This window comes from Centrocercus urophasianus, unplaced genomic scaffold (assembly GCF_019232065.1).
Source record: "Centrocercus urophasianus isolate 14NV4802_14NV808 unplaced genomic scaffold, USGS_Curo_1.0 seq_29, whole genome shotgun sequence".
NCBI lineage: Eukaryota > Metazoa > Chordata > Aves > Galliformes > Phasianidae > Centrocercus > Centrocercus urophasianus.
In genome coordinates this window covers 10,265,428-10,276,431 of record NW_024884855.1, presented here as the reverse complement: position 1 = coordinate 10,276,431, position 11,004 = coordinate 10,265,428, and positions in this window count along the sequence as shown.

Here is an 11,004-nt window from a genome sequence, read left to right as displayed (position 1 = left end):
TCAGCTCTGGTGTGAGCATTCCAACTTCCCCACCCTGGAACTTGAACCATCTCCCCCTCTATGGCAGATCCTGACAACACCCAGTGTGTCCCCAAGCCCAAGGGACACTGTGCTGCCCGCACTTTGCTCCGGCCCCGGTGATGGCACGGCAATGAATCACGGTCTGGTGTTGACAGCATCCCTCTCCATACCACACCTGCCACGCTTTGGTTCGCCCTTCCCCTGAACAAGTTTTTCCCTTTCCCTTTGAGAGTGGTTCTTTTCAGCTGCCCATGAAAGGCCCCTGTTGCCGGTGATGGATTGCACCTGATTTCAATATCAATGAGGGCATGCTCTGCTCCTGCAGTCCTCAGCAGCTTGTTTAGTCCGGATTTGTTAACAGGGTTGCCCTCCTCCTCTTTTCCCTTGCTTCCTCCTCTTTCTCTGCACCGAGGGCAAAAGCTGTAGCTGATTTCATCCTCAGGAAGAAGTTCTCCTGTTGTGGGCTGGACAGTGCAGGTGACGGGTGTGCGATGCTCAGGGGCACTGACGTTGGGTTTATTGAGGACTGTAGGATGGGGAAAGGGTGGTGGGTGCGGGGTCTCCATGAGCAGCCTGAGGAGATGGTGTTGCCATGGTTCCTGCTTACCCTCCACTGATTTGAGAAAAAAAAAAAAAAAGAGAAGAAAAAAAAGATGATCCTTTTTTCCCCTTAGTCTTTTATCTCCCCCTCTAAGACTGTTGCTTTCAGTCCTCTGTCGAATGCATCCATTGCTAAAGGAGCCAGAGGGTGCCATAAATCCAGGCAGCCAGAAGCAATGCCTCTTGCCCCCTCCTCATCCAACAGGCGCCTTTATTCCCACTGCTGGTGATTTATGGCCCTCAAGTTGGGGCTGTTCCCTGGAGCACTGTCCCCCCTTGTCCCCAAGCGGCGGTGAAGGTACTGGAAAGAGGAGAAGGGGAAATCCCATGGAAGAAGTGAAGAGTTGGGATGGGGGTTGTGCAGCCAGACCTGCTGCCCTATGGCCAGTGCCCAGCTCTCTGTCTCACTGCACCTGAAAATCTGCCTCTGTGCTGGGGCATCATGCAGGAGGGTGAGTCACAGTCAGGGTTTTGTTCCTCCTCCTCACTCCCCTCCCCTGGATTTAGTTAAGCTTCGTGTCACGGATAAGAGGAAAAGGAAAACAGGGAGAGGGGAAGCGACGCAAACTGTAAAAACAGTGAAGGAATCCTCCAGCTCCCTGGGGAGCTCAGGAATGGGAATGAGGGCCTACATTTTCCAACGGGAAGCACCAAGGGAAAAATAAACTCTCCAGATGAGCCGGAGAGGTGAGTCCCTTCAGACGGGGTCAAGATGCCTGGAGCTGCCAGATGGCTCTTCCTCCTCGTCAGCCCCCAACTTTGTTCTTTGAGGCCTGGGTTTGTATGTTCTGTGTCTTTGGATATGTCCACGTCCTTCTGTGGAGGTGTCTGTGCTGTTCCCATGTACTGATGTAGCCTATAGGTTAGCATAGCAGCACAGCCATCCTGTGCCAGCTCTCACCAGGACCTGGGTGGTAAAATCTGATCCTGCTTGGGGCCATCCTTTTATTTCCTAGCTGGCAGCTGCTCACGCACACAGCACAGAGCAGCAGCATGGCTGATTGTGTTGCCTCAAAGCACCGCAGTGAAGATCTGTGATAGCAAGGGGTGTCATCAGGGCACCTGCTGTCACATCGCCTCAGGGTCCCTGTGCAAACAGCAGGGTGATCATCCCCAGCTGAGCTCTGTAGCTGAGTTGACCACTTCTCTCTGGCATGCATGATGGCTATGGGGATGTGGGATCAGGTCTTTGAGTTTGCTTATCTATCCTGCCCTTGTCTAACAGAGTCAAGCCTTATCACCTGAGCTTCTCCTTTCATTTGCAGCTCTTAGAAGCAGGCAGGTCCACACCACCAGGAGCAGAGCACCTGGATGACCACAGCCTTTCTACGTTGGTGAAGCTCCATGGTGTGTGACGTGTGTGAGGACTGAGGCACAGCACAGGGCCTCTGTTGTTCCTTGTAGCTCTCCTGGGGCAGTGCTTACAGGCAGTGAATTGAGGCAAAACTCCAACCAGGGGGAGAAGTAAATTGTAACCGTACAGGAGAACATTGTCCAGTGCAGCTGGCCCAGATGATGCATTGATGTCCTCACAAAGGCTAAATCTGGATGCGCAACCCTTCTCCAAGAGGATTCCTGTTGCTGAGCTGAGCTCCTCGCCCCTCACTTCTGCTGAGATTTCTCTGTCAAGGCTGGGACTGAGCACACAGCTGGGCTGCTGCCAAGCTCCCATTTCGGAGGGCAGCTCGGAGCCCCGTTCTGTGGCGGGGCCGCAGGGGCTGTTGGCAGCGAGGTGAGCAGCTGTGCAGTAAGACATGGTTGCATCATGGAGGTGGATCTAGGTGCGGCCCCACGGCGGGCTGTTCGTGCCTTGGGGCTACTCTTTGCTGCGGTGTCTGACAGCTGCTGGCAGGTAAGGGCTGGCCAGCAGGATCAGCGCTGTCTGAAACACAAACCAGAAAAAGCTGCCGTGGGGCAGGGATGGGTGCGTGCTGGAGCCTTCTTGACAGCTGGATTTCCTGTGCTGCTGCCAAGTCCCCACCGTGGATCTCCCCGCAATCCCCGTGCAGCTCCTGGACTCGGCTGCTCGTCTGCAAAATGAGGAATTTGGGTAAATTTGGGGTGTGGGAAGAGTGTGCCTCACGTGGGTGAGAGGTGGAGATGCTTCTGCTCCAACTCCACTGCCTCCTATCACACCATGGTCTATGAGGCAGAAGTTACTGGGATCGCACCGGTCGGATCTCCATGAGTTTTCCAAGGGAAGTCCTGGGCAGACTAAATAAAGCTGTACTCTCCCCTTTCTTCTCTGGAAATTCCTCATGTGTGTGGCTTTTCCACCCAGTCTGCACGCCATAGCAAGGGATCCAGTTCGGGTAGCTCCTGCTCTCCCAGTCTGGACCACAGCAGAGCTGCTGTGCCTATGGCCCAGCTTACGCCACGTGTCCTCCCAGGGCTTTTGGCACATTCTGGAAGTGAGTAAAACCAAGAGGTAAGCAAAGCATTGATGTATATGCAGAGATACCCATCATATTTTCCCAGGCAGCTTTGTGGTGTGCAGGGCATTGGCATTGTGATTAATTAAATTGTGTCCCCATAGCAACGGGGCAGGAATTGGAGGAATTATGTATTTACTTTAATTTTCAGTGGCAGCCTTCATACTGAGACGAAATGGGAGCCCCTCTCCCCGCACGCACAGCTCTGGGGCAGCTTCTGCTGCATTAGAGGGAAGAAAGGCTGCCTGTTTCTCGAGATGCTCTTTCCTATTCAAGCTCTTTCTCCATGTTTTTGTTCAGCTGCATCTTACACTAGGCATCAAACCAGCCCAAGACTATTATGTGCTGAAAGCTTTCCCTGTGGAGCAAGCTGCCTGAATCCGCCTGGTGTTTTCCAGTCCATCTCCCCAGTGAGACACTCAGACAAGTTAAAACAGGCACGTTGCAACAGGGCCAAGAGAAAGGATGGAGGAAGGTTTGCCAGCCACAGAAAGGCTGCCTTCCCTCCCTTTCCGTGGTGCAAATGAGGAAGGCCATTGCTTTTCCAGCTCCCAGCACTAGGATTTTTCACCCAGTGTGATGGTCTTCAGTGAGGAGGGAAGTTGCCCCACCGGTGGCAGAGGCAGTGAGGAGCTGCATGGTGGAGCTCTGAGCAAGGGTGGGGACTTTGCTGCTAATGTGAACTGAAGGGAGATGAGGCGAGGGATGCTCTTTTCTGGCAGCTCTGCTGCTCCCTCTCATCCGGCCCTATATGTCCCGCCAGGCTTGGGAAGCAGGGAAACACTGGGGCACTTCCTTCCCAGGTGGAAATTTTCCCTTATCCTAGAGTCACAGAGTCGCTAAGGTTGGGAAAGTCCTCTAAGGTGCCCACATCCAACCCCAGCTGATCCCAATGTGCGCGCTGACCGTGTCCCCTGGTGCCACAGCTCCATGATTCTGGAACACCTCCAGGGACAGTGACTTCACTGTCCTGCACAGGGTAGCCCAGGTTGGTCTCCAAGGGGACATCACCCCATCTTGGCTTTGAGCTTTGTGGTTTCTGTGTTCTCTGACAGTTTCAGTGCTGTGTTGGCAACAACATTTATTCACTGTACGCAGCCAAGAGTGGAGGCAAAAAGAGACAGTGCAGAAAAAGGGGGAACAGGAAAAAGGAGTTTTATGATTCTGTGTGGCACAGAGGCAAGCTTTAAGAGGATCTTCACCTTTACCCAGACCAGCTCCTTATTCCCTCATTGTGAAAACTGCTTGCAGAAGCTTGGCTGCAGAGCTGACAAATGAGGCTGAGTTCACCAAAAAATGTGCCCTTTTGTGGGGAACCAACAATGTGCAAATTCAGGTCAAATGCAAATGCAGGGCTTCAGCCAAAACGAGCAAAGGAAATCATTTGAAGATGTTGAAACCTCTTGTTTCAACATTTTCAAAACAAAAGATTGATGGCTTCTTCATTTCAAAATAGGTTGTGCTTTGTGTGTTTTTTTTTTTCTTTTTTTTTTTTCTTTTTTCTTATTTCAACTGCACTGCTGCAGAAAGAAGAGTTAAAAGGTGAGAAAGATCCCCAAAAAGCAACAGAACATCATGGTGTTGGTGGAAGGGATGTCCCAGGTTGAGTTGAGCTCTTTTTGACATTTTGTTAAATTTTTTACCCCCCCCCCCCCCCCCCTTTTTTTTTTGGTGCAGAGTGAGCAGCTCCCATCCCATGGAGCATCCCCGAGGATTGGAGTTGGAGTTTGCCCAGCAACCACCCCAAAATGCCCTTTGGCTGCCGAGAAACCACTTTCTGTCCCTTTCAGTGCCTGATTTCAGAGCTGTGAATGCCTGCACCGTGCATCCCCACACCGGGGCCCCACGCACCGGGTGCTGTCCCCTGGTCCCTCTGCTTTTCCAGCAGCCCGAGAGGGTGAAAGCATCCCTTTGTGCCGGAGGAACGCGGCCGTGTGCCCTGCCAGCCCTCCCGCCCCACGCCGCGCACCCAGCCCTAGATTAGCGCGGCTATCAGGACACATTTAGATATGGACCATTTCCTCCGCCGTCGCCAGCGCTGGGGGACGGAGTGTGGGAAAGCTCTTCCCAAGGCGCGGGGCCCTTCTCTCGCCCGCGTTTTTGCCCAATCCCAGCGCTGGGGCCGGTGGCTAATCGGATTCCCACTGCGCCGGGTGAGATGCAGCCGCAGCGTGTGACCCTCCGGGGGTGCGGCGTGGCTGTGGAGCCCTGTGGGAACCAGGGCGAGAAAGGATCTGCCTGAGATGGGGAGATTTTTCAGGGTTCAATAGTCAAGGTCTCTTCCAGCAGGCCACTGTGCCTCGGGAGCTCGCGTCCCACCTGTGATCCATGCCCCCCCCTTCCTTTTTCCCCCCCCAGCAGGACAGGCTGTGGAGCTGGGGGCATTAACCCTTGGTGGCCTGGGGCATTGGAAATTAGTTTAGATGGGCAGCAAACCAGTTGGGTGCAGCCTGGATGAGCGCTTGCTGCTCTGTGGTGTCTGTGGCATGCAGGTGGTGCATCCTTGTGCTCCAGGCAGGCAGAACTGGGTGCTATGTGGGAGCACCCTGCCAAATGGCACTACTATCCCCTTTCTGACACTGGAAGTAATAGGGAGTACTGAAGTTACATGGCTTCTTCCCAGCTGACAGCATGATGGGGAGTTCTAGGTTTCTGTCCCATCCCACGTGGTTGGATGTGGACTTTTGCATGCTGTATGGATTGGAGCAGACAGCTGAGAGTGAGCAGTGCACAGATAGATGGGGACCACGACCCCAGAGACCTCTCTTGTATTTCCAAGAAGAGCCAAAGACCTGAAGCAAACACCATGGCACTGCTTCCTGAGTAACTGGGACCACAGGGCTGGAGGATGCCCATGAAAGAGGAGTGTGAAGAGAAGAAGCCATGTCCCATGGCTGAGAGGTGAGGATACCCAGACACTAAGGCTGCTATGCATGGGAGAAGGACGGGAGGTGTCTCTGGAATGTTATTCCCCACTGCTGGGGCATTTTGCAGCTGATGGACCATGCTGCTGGTGCTCGTGCAAGGGAAACCCTGGGAAAGACCCCTGGGACTGGCTCGTGGGAACGGGCTGGTGCAGACCCCCTGTGGGGCCACTTCCCAGGGCCAGTGCCAATTCTGACACCTCCTCCCAGTACCCTGCTGTGCCCCCACTCTGCTCCCGTGCAGCCTGCAGCCTCCTGCCAGCCTGGGGCTTCCGACCCATGGCCGCAGCACGGGGAAGGGAGGATGGCAAACTTCACACCAACGTGTCAGGCCGGCTCCCAGCACACCTCCCTCTCCTTCTGCCTTGGATGTTGTTGTGAACACATCAGTGGCAGTAAAGAGGTTAATGGGAGCGGGAGGAGGGAGAGGGGGGGAGAGTGAAGCTGTTCCCATGAACCGGCTCCAAGGCTTTTACAGAAGTGGAGCATCTGGCCAAGGGGCTCATTTGCCCTGGAGCAGATGGTCCTGTCCTCTGTCCCAGGCCTGGGCAATGGGCTGTGGCTGATGCTGAGTCCAAAGAGCCTTTTGTCACTTGGAGATTTCGCAGAAGGCTGCGCTGAGCCCCACGGAGGAGGGGAGAGGGGCTGGAAAGAGATCCCAGGGAGAGCTCGGCCTAAATATGCTCTTGTAAGGTTTTTTTTTTTAAGCCTCCTAAGCTCAATGCTGACCCCTTAACCCACAGCCCCACCACTGGGCTCACAAGGTCCAAGTATGCCCTGAAGGCTGCTTTGGAACTGTCTTTATCTACAGAAGGGAAATGCACAGAGCAATGCATTGGGTGGAGAACATCCTAGCCAAGGGTGCCACAAAAAAAAGATTTACAGTGTGATGGTTCAGTGCTGCGAGCAGAGCTGTGCTTAGCTGGCTCCTGGATTTCCCCAAAGCTGCATGGGAGGTTCCCATGCCAGTGGTTGCTGGGCAAGGCTGGAGCACCATGCTGGAGCACCATCCTGGAGCAAGACCTCAGCATCACACTCCACTTCGTTTTCTCTATATGGTAGGAGGTGTGACATCCATCTTTGGTGTCTGGAGAACACTGCAATCAGCTGCCTTGTGTTTTGGACCTGTCCCTGAAAACAAAGTGGCCAAGGGGACAGCCAAGGTGCTCTCATCCCAATGTTTCCTTCAGTCTGTGCAGGCCAGGCTCCACCTCCATCCATGCTGGAGAATAGGCTCCTTGCTTATCCCTCTCTGAAGACAGAGTTGATCTGCCTGATTCACCCCTATCTGGGCCTGCAATCTCCAGAAAAATAGCTGTGGGCCATCTCCTCTGCAGCTGTGACATAATTATTGCTACCGGAGATTGAAGCAAAACCTCCCTTTGCTCTCTGTGCACTGCAACCCTTTCTCAGCACTGCACCCTGTTCTGGAGCTGGAGCCCTGAAACAGCCCTCGCCTTTTCCAAATTTCTACCCCAGGGCTGAGGATGTGATGTCCTTCTCTTGACTCTGTTTTGTCCTTCCTTAGAGGACTTGATACCCCAATGCCTCTTCTCTCCTTGCTTCTTAAAGCAGTGACCCATCCTTGCCAGTGCAGAATGGTATAGTTTTAAAGATATCCCATTGCTGGAGTCCTGAGCCTGTCCCAAAGACCTGTTGGTGCCCACAGAGGTGGGAGAAATGGCTGAGGCTGCCTTCAGGTGAGCCTCCCTAGAAACCGTCACTTTCTCCATCCCTTTGCCAAGAATAAAGAGAATTGATAACATCTGCAACTTTGCCAACACGTTCTTCAGCCCTCTGGGTCTCCGAGCATCCAGGACAGCTGTAAGTTATTCTTGGAGAGCCTACATCCTCCCATCCCGCTGGATTTTCCTACCTTGGCTCCACCACGTCCCAAAGGGAGGACAATGCTAGTTCAGATCTTCCTCTGGACGCCTGTTTACTGGAGCAGGGGAGCAGTTTTCCAGATGTTCTGGAGGGAAGTGGCTCCATCCAGGGACCTGCCCATTGCACACTTTGTGTCCTCGCTAAGACATCTTTTCCTTGCATGGAGGATGCGTGTGTTCGGCAGCCGGCTTGGCTTGCATCAGCTTGGAACTGCTCCCAGACACCTCAGCCGGGGCTGCACACTCGCACATGTCACGGCGGCTGCAGGCTGGTGGCCTCAGGGAGAGACTGGCTTCCTGCTCCCGATCTGTAGCACAGACCATTCTGCTCATCCTAGAGCATCTCTCCCTTCCCAGATCAGGTCACCTTCCCAGTCAGCCATCCTGGATGGCACACACCCCTATGGTGTCCCCCACTGTCCCCGTTGTCTCCAGCACTCTCGCTTTCATCATTTCTCACCAAACCCATCCTGCTGGATCACACCAACCCCTCTGTGTGGGGTTGCAGCAGAGTGCTGCTCTTCCTCAAAGCTGTAGAAAGGAATGGACTGGTTTGGAGAACTGAGAATAATAGAAGGAAATGCAACGAGTTGAAGTGCAGTAGGAAGAGGGTATCTAGCTGCTAAAGACAACAGGGGAAAGTCAATGGCAAACAGCTGCAGTGCAGATGCTGAGCAGAAACAAAAGTATCTCCAAGGGCGGGCTGCAACTAAGCAGCAGATGCAGCCTGGGATGAGCGAATCACTTTATCACAGAGTGAGGAGATCATCTGTCACCTTAAGCAAAACCAGTGTGTCACAAATGGGAAACTGCAAATTCTCAGTGACAGTGTGCTGCGGAGCAGAGAAACCACAGATGATGCTGAGGAGTGGAGCCAGGACACTGAGCCATGCGGGGGAAACCCTGGGCAGGAGGAGAAATGTCTTGATCCAACTGCATCACGCGTTTAGGTTAAGCCAGTAAACAGCTCTATTTGTTCTCAAGCACTTCAGTGTTTCATCTGGCCAGGATATCAACTGTGATGAAAAGTCTGTCTGAACCCAGAACAGAGTCTCAACAGAGAGAAGGGAGGAATCGATCTGTGAGCACAAGAAGGCTGGAGATAAGGGTTCGGTCATGGGCTGCGTGCTGCTGGTGAGGCAGTGCAAAGCCAGCACTGACTTTATAGGGACTGAATGCAGTCAGGAGCTGTAGTATATCAGATATTTTAACTGGACTGGGCAGGGGTGCTGGTTTCTTTGGGAGGAAGAGGCACAGCAGGCTCCTCAGGCTTGTTGGTGCTCCTGACAGCATCCCACCCCGATGGGCAGGGTCACACCAGACTGTGATGCTGGCAGCCCTGTACCTCCCCATGCCTTTTTCCACTGATGACTGAGTTTTTTGAGTTGTTTCTATTTCCTCAGTGCAGAATCAGGAACGAGAGGATGCACCCTCCTCCTCCATCCATATTTTTATATAGTGATCAGCAATCACCATCCATTCCTCTGTGGAATGTGTGCATCTCACCCTCTCCATCTCCATGCTCAGGCTTGGGGCTGCTTGCCAAGGGCACAGAGCTTCCATGCATACCTGCTCTTCTACAGACATCTGAGTAGAGAAGAGATAGTGCTGGCAAACAGATGTCGGCAGCTCCTTGCTGGGAGCAGTCCCTCTGGACGTGTCGGGTCGGCCAGGAGCACCGGTGCCTTTCAGCATTGTCCTGAAACTCCCGGCCCGAATCGTGCCGCGGGTTCCCACAGCTGCACTCACAAAGGAGACACAACGGGCTCCTCTGGGGACAAAACCTAATCTCAGAGATACCAGGCTGAGAAAGCTCTTCCTAAAAAAGACAGAGTCAAAAGCTCTCGGATGCCCTGCGTCCGCTGATACCCGATCCAGCCGCCTGTGCTACCATTACCTCCAGGCAGGCTTTGTCCGCTGCGGCTCCCCTGAATGTCACACTTGTTCCCAAATACCAGCAGGAAACAATGCAGGGGCAAGGCAAGGAAAAGCCTCCTCTGTCCCTCCCAGCCTGAGAGTAAATATCAAATGCCTGTGCCGAGGGGGGGGGAGGGAACAGCGAGCAGGGGGACAAAAAGGAAAAAGCCTACAGTTGAGAAATGTCACAGTGAAACTGGGTCATGGCTATAGGGTGGCAGGCAGAATAGACCCCATCTCTCTGTGCTGGGAGGCCTGGTGAGCAGCTCCTTCACACACAGCCCCAGTATCCTCTGTCCCACGGGACAAGAGCTGGATGCATTCTGGATTTCCATGCCTATCTTCTCTCCCCACTGATGGTGAAATCAAGTCCTCTTCGGCCCCCTCCTTCCTGCAGGCTGCACAGGGTTTCTTCCACTCTTAACGTGCCCCTTTGTCCCTTGAAGGGAATGTGTGTCCAGCTGAAAATGCCAGCAGCCCTCTCCTGTCCCGGATGGGGACGCGGTCCTCCCACGTCCTCGAGCTCCCCAGAGCTCAGGCAGTGCAGGCAGGAGCCCAGCTCTATCAAAGGCTATTGGAAATGCAAACAAACACTGCCATGAGTTGCTATCAGCTGTGCATCCTCTTCCTTGTCTGAGGGTGGAAGGGAAAATCAACCCAAAAAATGCATTTCTGCCTACACAGCTGTCCTTGCCCGTAGACCCATGGAGGGGCTGACAGGTCCATAGCTTGGACAGCCTGGGGCAATGGGACAGGAAAATTGGATTTCTGACCCAAGACTCAATGATGTCAGAGGCCATTTTTCCAAAGATTTTGCCACGCTTTTGTGCAATCCTGTAATGAATCACTGGGATCACAGAAGGAGTCAAAGCAGCAAGAACAGAGGGCAGGTGAGCTTGAAAAACCAATCCAGCTGAGCACAGAAGACCAACAGGAAAAGTCTATTTCAGAGAAACTGGAGAAGTAAGGGCTGCATTCGGAGTGTCTAGTTCTGAACTAACACAGATGCTAGGAAAAGACATCTGTTCTCATTTCATCTGGTATATACAGCACAGAAGATTCAGAGGGATCCCATTTGGGTCGTATGCAGTGGTGAGGTCCTGGAGACAAGGCTGGGCACAATGCTATGTTATATCCTTGGTGAACCGTAATGGGAAGTTTGACAAGTGACCCACTGAGCAAGCCAAGGCAGGGCCAACTGCTGAAACTGCATTTTGGAGATGA